The sequence below is a fragment of the Eulemur rufifrons genome, chromosome 2, assembly GCF_041146395.1.
Source record: "Eulemur rufifrons isolate Redbay chromosome 2, OSU_ERuf_1, whole genome shotgun sequence".
In the NCBI taxonomy this organism is placed as follows: Eukaryota; Metazoa; Chordata; class Mammalia; order Primates; family Lemuridae; genus Eulemur; species Eulemur rufifrons.
The window spans coordinates 124,412,409-124,420,205 of NC_090984.1; the positions used below are offsets into that span (position 1 = coordinate 124,412,409).

General features: G+C 43.2%; 1 non-coding gene across 1 annotated transcript; it reads right to left on the reverse strand.

Annotated features, from left to right (window-relative positions):
• Positions 1-5,447: 5,447 nt before the first annotated feature.
• Positions 5,448-5,554, reverse strand: LOC138380984 (U6 spliceosomal RNA). Its single transcript, XR_011232942.1, has one exon. It is a non-coding gene; the product is annotated as a U6 spliceosomal RNA (small nuclear RNA).
• Between the last annotated feature and the right edge of the window lie 2,243 nt (positions 5,555-7,797).

Here is a 7,797-nt window from a genome sequence, read left to right on the forward strand (position 1 = left end):
AAAAGATTTTTTAAAATCAAACTGCCATGAAAACTGCTTTGCCCACAACTTTGATCCACAGGTGTAATTAGGTTACCTATGAGGGCAATTTACTAAAGTTTAGCCGTGTGAACAAGTTCCAGTTTTGTCAGAAGGAATCTGGAGCCAGTTGTCTTTTGCAAACTGGTGAGTTTGTGTTACTATTAAATATCTCACGGCTAGAGTTCGGAGGTAAAATCCGTTCGAACTTTGTGTGTGTGTTCGTGTAAGTGTACAGTTTTAGATATATTTTGTGTGTGTCCATCTATTATATGCTTGTGCCTCCATGGTTCCAGACTGGCTTGTAAATAAGGGTGCCCTCCCAAATTAATTAAACAAACCCAAATGCTTTCCTAGTTCATGTGAATTTAGTAATCTTTGGCAAATAAGCTGCTTTTTAAAAAAGTATTGTTATAGTTAGAATTAAAAAAAAGTTTTCGAATTGTCAGTATATGTTTTTGCCTGGTTTACGGGTTTTACTGGATGTGTTTATGTTCTTAAGGTGTCAGGGTTTGATACAAAAGTTATAAAACTATAAACCCAGCTAAAGACAAAATGATCTGTTTGTATGATTTTTTTTTTTTTTTTTGAGACAGTCTCACTCTGTTGCCCAGGCTAGAGTGAGTGCCGTGGCGTCAGCCTAGCTCACAGCAACCTCAAACTCCTGAGCTCAAGCGATCCTCCTGTCTCAGCCTCCCGAGTAGCTGGGACTACAGGCATGCGCCACCATGCCCGGCTAATTTTTTCTATATATATTTTTAGCTGTCCATATAATTTCTTTCTATTTTTAGTAGAGGTGGGGTCTCGCTCTTGCTCAGGCTGGTCTCGAACTCCTGAGCTCAAACGATCCGCCCACCTCGGCCTCCCAGAGTGCTAGGATTACAGGCGTGAGCCACCGCGCCCGGCCTGTTTGTATGATTTTTGACAAGTAAGGTAAATTTAATATTACTGGTCTAATGATAATAGCTAAATCTCCTGATTTATCAACAAAAATACCTATGTATTTAACTTTAAGGTTCTTAATTTGGTAAAAATATAGACATGCCTAAACAAAAAACGAGTGTCAATAAATTAGAATAAATAAAACATGAAATAAATAGAGCACAAAAACAGAAACTTATTGTCGAAGGTTTGTGAAAATATTTTGGTTTTGGTCTTTCAATCCCAGCTGCAGATACAGTTTCTTCCACCCATGTCAGTGTGTGTGGAAAGGTGCGCAAAACGCGTCTCTATCTCACTCTTTCTCTCTGAGATTCACAGTACTGCTAGGGATTCAAAGCTGTCCTACAAATCGTAGTGACAAGAGCTTAAATTGGAAGCTCTAGCTTTCCCTTGGTCCTGTCCACTCTTGGTTTGTGCTACTCTTTGCAAGCTGGCCGGTTATGTGTACATTCTGTTGCCATAGCAAAGTTTTTGCCTAGGGAAAAAAAAAATCCCTGAAGTGTTAATTTTTGTATAGTAATTTATTTTAAGATAAACAAAATGGTTATTAAAATCCAAAGAGAATCTCAAAGCAGTCTTACTCTTTGGAAACAGTGCATGTACTCAAGTTTACACCCAAGTTGGAAAATGTTTTGGGACTATTTAGATTATTTTTGAAATAGCTAAATCTCGGTCCTCATGTAAAAAATGAAAAAACATGTTACCACTTTGCATCACTGTTTGAGGTGCTAAGGATTGGTGCTGAAGGATTTTTTTTCAGTCTACAGCCAAGTGATATCATGTTGACAGGGCTCAGAAAACTGCCCTAAAATGAGGCATCGGGAGCAGAAGTTCTCCCACCCTGCCTTGTCCGCCTGCCTCTTGGCTCCATCCTTCCCTGGGGCCAGCCACAGAATCCAGAATCCCTCTTCCCCAAGGCAGGTCATAAAAGCCAGAACCCCTTTTTCTGAAAGCTAGACACAAAACCTAAAATTATTCTATGTAAAAACTGGCCATAAAGTAATGATCTGACCTACTTTGTTTTACTGTAAAACCCCCATTCCAGAAAGGGCCCTGCCGGCACCCAGAGGGAAGGCGCACGCTCAGGCCAAGCAGAGTGGAGACAGGAAGGCCTTGCTGGGTTCCCCACTCGGCCTGTTAGCAGGGGCTCACACCCTTTTTGTCCAGTCTTATTTCTACACAGCTAGCGGTCCCTTATTTGTCAACCCTAAACATAAAAATGGACAATTTTCCCTGTATCTTTGAGCGTTCATTCTGAAGGCTCCCATGTATAAGTTTGTAATTTTTCCTCCTATTATTAATCTGCCTCATGTCAGTGAATTTTCAGCAAACCTTTGTGGGGACGGTGGCCTTTGCTCCCTGCAGTTCAGCTAAACTTTGGGCAGCCAGGGACCTTTGATCCCTACAGGGTCAACAGATTTGTTTTGGGATGTGGTGTTTTGAAAGAACCTAATTAGTTAACACCTTTAAACACCTAAAACATCTACTGTGTTTGTAAAACTTAGAAAAGATACTACCTTGTTCAAACTAACAAGTTTTACTAGAATATTTATATTTGTTTTCTTGGTAAGATTTATGAGTTTTAAAACAGTAATTAAAACTATATTTTGATCCTTGGTCTGTGTTATATATCTAATTTATAGGGTATAAAATGGTTAACAGAAAATAACTGAAAATGATAACTGGAATCTAAATAAACTGCTAAGGTAAATAAATAAATTAGGTAAATACAAATGGGATAAAATTTTCATTTTGTATGTATTTTGTGTGTATTTCATTTTATTTGTATTTACCTAATCTTTAAAGGTTTGTTTTTTTGTTTTTTGTTTTTTTTTGAGACAGAGTCTCACTCTGTTGCCCGGGCTAGAGTGCCTTGGCATCAGCCTACCTCATAGCAACCTCAAACTCCTCCTCCTGCCTCAGCCTCCAGGGTAGCTGGGACTACAGGCATGTGCCACCATGCCCGGCTAATTTTTTCTATATATTTTTAGTTGTCCAGCTAATTTCTTTCTATTTTTAGTAGAGACAGGGTCTCGCTCTTGCTCAGGCTGGTCTCAAACTCCTGACCTCGAGCAATCCTCCCACCTCGGCCTCCCAGAGTTCCAGGATTACAGGCGTGAGCCACTGTGCCCAGCCTAAAGTTTAGTTATGTTAAATAAAAGCACTCAATAAATGTTTGTCATTTCCAATTAACAGAAAAATTATGTTATAAAAATATATTTTCCAAAACAATTGCTATAAAATGGTTCTCATCTATAAAATACTGATATATGACAGGCAATTCATGATTTCCTATTTCTTAGGTTTTCACTAAAATTTAAAGTTACTAAAAATAGAAATTCTGGTCAATACCTGTGATTCTTTTATATATATATATCTACATATATATGTGTATGTGTGTGTGTTCTTAATAAGAAAAATTCTAAATCAAATGTGTTCTTATTAAAAATGCCTCACTAGTGGCTCCGATCCAAATATCCCCTCAGGAGCCCCGGGTGCAGTTGACAGTGGGGACTCGATCAGTGCCAAGCCACGTGGGCAGAAGTCGTCCAGGGTCCCACCCTTGGCTGCAGCCCTGGCCCTCAGTGCCAGCCGTGCACGGCGCTCTTCGAGCCAGGCAGCGCGGGCCAGGCAGCAGTGGCAGCTGTCAGCAAGCGGTGGCTGAGGAACTCATCGCTGCAGGCCCAGGAAATGGACCCTGGAGAGCCGCTGCCAGAGTTGAAGCTCTTCCCAGGGCGCGTCCACCGCCAAATCCAACAGCCCTAAGCAAGCCGCGCGAGCGTGGGAGCTGTTCCAGAAGCAGCAGAAGCTCACCCCGAGGCGCCGCCAAACTCCTGCTGGACGGATCCCAGGGCCTGGGGAAACACACAGGAGGCTGCCACTGTGGAGCCGTTGGCTTTGCAATCTGGGCCTCAGCAGACTTTTACACATCATTGCAGCATTTGCAAGAAAAAAGCTACCAAAAAGTGAGTAAGGCTATATAGGCTGACAGGACCCCGCGACTCGCAGAAAGGATTTAAATTCCCCATACCAGTGAGTATAGATAGATTCCTGCAGGATCTGGGTGCCATTAATGATATTGTACAAGAGACTGTGAGTGGTGTTCAGTCACATTTGAATGGCAGGATCCTGGGACTATGGTGGCTTCGTGATGCTGCTGGACAGTGTTGCCTCAGGGGTGTAAAAGGCTCTTCTGCCCAGTTTGGTGAGGGCTTGGTGGCACTCGTGGAACCTGCAGTTGGACAGATTTGCAAACAGCAGGTTACTTATCCGGGATTCCAGGTTAGCAAGGGAGCCCACGACAACTGCCCGGGTTCCTAGGAATGGCAGGGCTGCACGACTGGATCCCGAACTTTGGACTAATAGCAAAGCCCTTGTACGAGGCCCTTAAAGGGACAGATGTGGAACCACTGATCCGGACCACAGACTGTCAAAATGCCTTTAAAAAACTAAAGCAGAGTCCTGTGACTGCCCCCACTTTGGGGTTGCCTGGTTTGCAGAAAGAATTTAAATTATACGTTCACGAAAAACAAGGAATGAGCCTCGGAGTCTTAGTGCAGATACTGGGAGACGTCCCACGGCCAGTGGCAAACTTGTCAAAGCCACTCCTTGCCTCCAGGCGGCAGCAGCTGCTTGTGAGTTGTTCCTAAGACTGTGTCTGCTCCCAATCCTGCCACCCTGTGACCAGCTGAAGAGAATGGGCCTCTGCAGCCTGACTGGAGGTCGTTCTAGAAGGATCTGTCAGATCAGCCCATGCCGGAGCCAGACTGGGATCTTTTCACTGTGGGGAGCAGCTCCATGGACAACCAAGGGCTGGATGTGCCGTGGCCATGGAACGATGGGTCCTGGAAACAGTGGCACTGCCACCTGGGACTTCAGCCCAGAAAGCTGAGCTGATTGCTTTAACCAGAGCCCTTCAGTTATCCAGAGGAAAAAAAGGTAAACATTTCTATGGACTCTAAATATGCCTTTAGGGCTGTACATGCTCATGGTGCCATTCGGAAGGAAAGGGGGCTCCTGGCGGCAGGACATAAGGACAGTAAGTTCAGTGCTGAAATAATGGCCCCGATACAGGCCGTGGCTGTATCTATCTATCATGACAACTGTATGTGTGACTACAACAAAGTTTAAAGGTTCTGAGAGAAATGAGGCCCTACTGCTATTTCAGTGTGGATCTTGTAACTGGGAGCAGACAGAGTAAATTTAAAAGCGCTAAAGCACTCACCCTTTTCCTTCGTCTCAATCAGGGGTTGGCAAATTATGGCCTATGGGCTACATCTGGCCTATCTCCGTTTTTGCAAATAAACCTTTCTTGGCATACAGTCATGTTAATTCATTTAGTATTGTCTACACTTTTTTTTTTTTTTACCTTTTTGTCTTTGATTTTTATTTATTTTTTTAATTAGTTTTTTTATCATTAATAACAATTTAATTTTACAGAATCAAAGAGTCTAACAGTATATCTTGTTAGATACAGTATGTCCTCAAAAAATATGGAACGCTTCACGAATTTGCGTGTCATCCTTGCGCAGGGGCCATGCTAATCTTCTCTGTATCGTTCCAATTTTAGTATATGTGCTGCCGAAGCGAGCACAGTATTGTCTACACTTGCTTCTAAGCTACAACAGGAGAGTTAAATAGTTGCAACAGAGACTGTAGGGACCACAAAGCCTAAGTGTTCACCATCTGGCCCGTTTCATAAAGAGTGTGCTGGTTCCTACTCTAAATAACAGCACAACATAACGAACACAACCTGGAGTGTTGGAGTCAGAGGGCCTCAGGCTCTGCTGCTTGACAGGCACTGAATTTGGGGCAAGTTATTTAATTTTCTCATGCCTTAGTTGTCTTATTTTAGCAAATGGGCATAGTACTCCTTATCTCACAAGGCTGCTGCAAGATTTACATTCATGTAGGTAAAGTATGCATCCCAGTGTCTGGCGTGGTCAGTCAATAATACCACTTATTAGCAATAAGGACAGAAGAGTTAAGTCACCTTTATGCTTAAAACCTGCTCATTAAAACCCCTGTCTCCTTACAGAGCAAAAGACAAAAGAAAGAAAAAAATCACTAATTAACAGATTGTTATATTTGGTATTGGCTTATGTAAGAAAAAACTAAGAATCAATTTTGGGATTGTATCATTCTCCTTGCTAAAAGCCTTGAAATGGTTTTAGTTAATGGAATCATAGATAATTTTTGAAAAGCTCTAGATTTTTAAGGCTCAGTAGTCACAAGGAAAGTTAAGGGTCTAATGTCGACATTACAAAGCTGGGAATAGAGCCCATGGCTACCTCTAGCACAGCACCTTAGGCACGAAGGGCACTTGACACACTTCTGTTGAGCTGAGCGGCCCATCCCTGCCATCCAGGGAGCCTGCTAAGCATTCACAGAGGCAAACGCTTGTTTGCTTCAGGGTCTAAGCACCGTCACTTTATTAAAGTGACAAACTAAAGACGCAGTAATTCATACCTGTCTAAATTTAGCTCTTGCTTCCTTTTCCTTCATTCTTCCATGTGCAACCAAATAGTCAAATACTTCACCTATAATTAGGAGAAAAGCAAAGTAAGCAGAAGTCCCACTTCTCAGCATTCAGTTTCCCATAAACTGACAATGTCTCACTTTCTCCAATGCTCTAATTTTTAAATACAGGCATGAAATTAGCCAGAAAGATGTGGAATTTAAACTAAGCTGGCCTTAAGTTCAACTACACGCATTTAACTTCACCAATAAAATCTTTACGCTGGAGAAAAGCCTTACAATTAAACTCTCCTATGCTTAAATCATATAACTTTTATTTTAAATGGTGCTTTCAATATGCTGTACTAAACACTGAGCAATGAAAACTGAAAGTCAAAGTGGATATAATTATGTGTGTTAAAAGAGGATGTCTTCACTGACATCCAGTGCATTTCCTGGGTGTATTCATTCCTTCAACAAATGTGCACTGAGGGCCGACTAACCGCCAGGCACTGTTCTGGGCTCTGGGAAACACAGCGGTGAACACAGGCAAGTCCCTTTCCTCATGGGGTTTCCATCCAGGAGGGGGAGACAGAAAATAAACAGATCAATCTGTAGTATGTCAGAGGACACCCAGTGCTGGGGAGAAAAAGCAGGGGAAAGCAACGGAGGGAGGGAGTGAGTGTGTGCGTGTGTGCGTGTGCGTGTGCGTGTGTGTGCATGCGTGCGTGCTCACCCACTTGCCTGCTGGTTTCTGCTGACTACTTGAGGGAATGGACAACGCAGTTCTCTGAGGTAAGATTCTGTGGCAAGTAAGGAACAGCAAGGAGGCCGCAGGGTTGGGAAGTGTGAGAAAGGGGAAGAGTCCCACAGGCCTTGGTAAGGACTCTGGCTTTACTCTAAGTGAGCCCAGAAGCAGAGATGATAAAAGGAGCGACCTCTTAAAAAGATCTTGGGCTCATTATGTGTGTACACACCCACCCCCTCCTCCCCCCCATCTACCCGACGCACGATGAATGTAACTACTATATGTGCACTTAGGTGTTGATCAGTTAAAACCAATTGATGGTGAGTACATGCGGTGCTTATTTTTCCATTCTTGGGATACTTCACTTAGTAGAATGGGTTCCAGCTCTATCCAGGACAATACAAGAGGTGCTAGATCACCATTGTACCCCCATAATATGCTGAAATAATAAATAAATAAATGCTGGAGGAAAAAATGACGTCAGGCTGCCACAAGGGGAAAGAGGTCAGGATGAAGGGGAGGCACAGGGAGACCAATCGGGAGACTAGGCCTACGGTGCAGCCAAGCACAAGCAGGACTGGGACGGGAGCGGGAAGTGTGGTGGTGGTGACAAGTGGGGGCTTGGGACACAG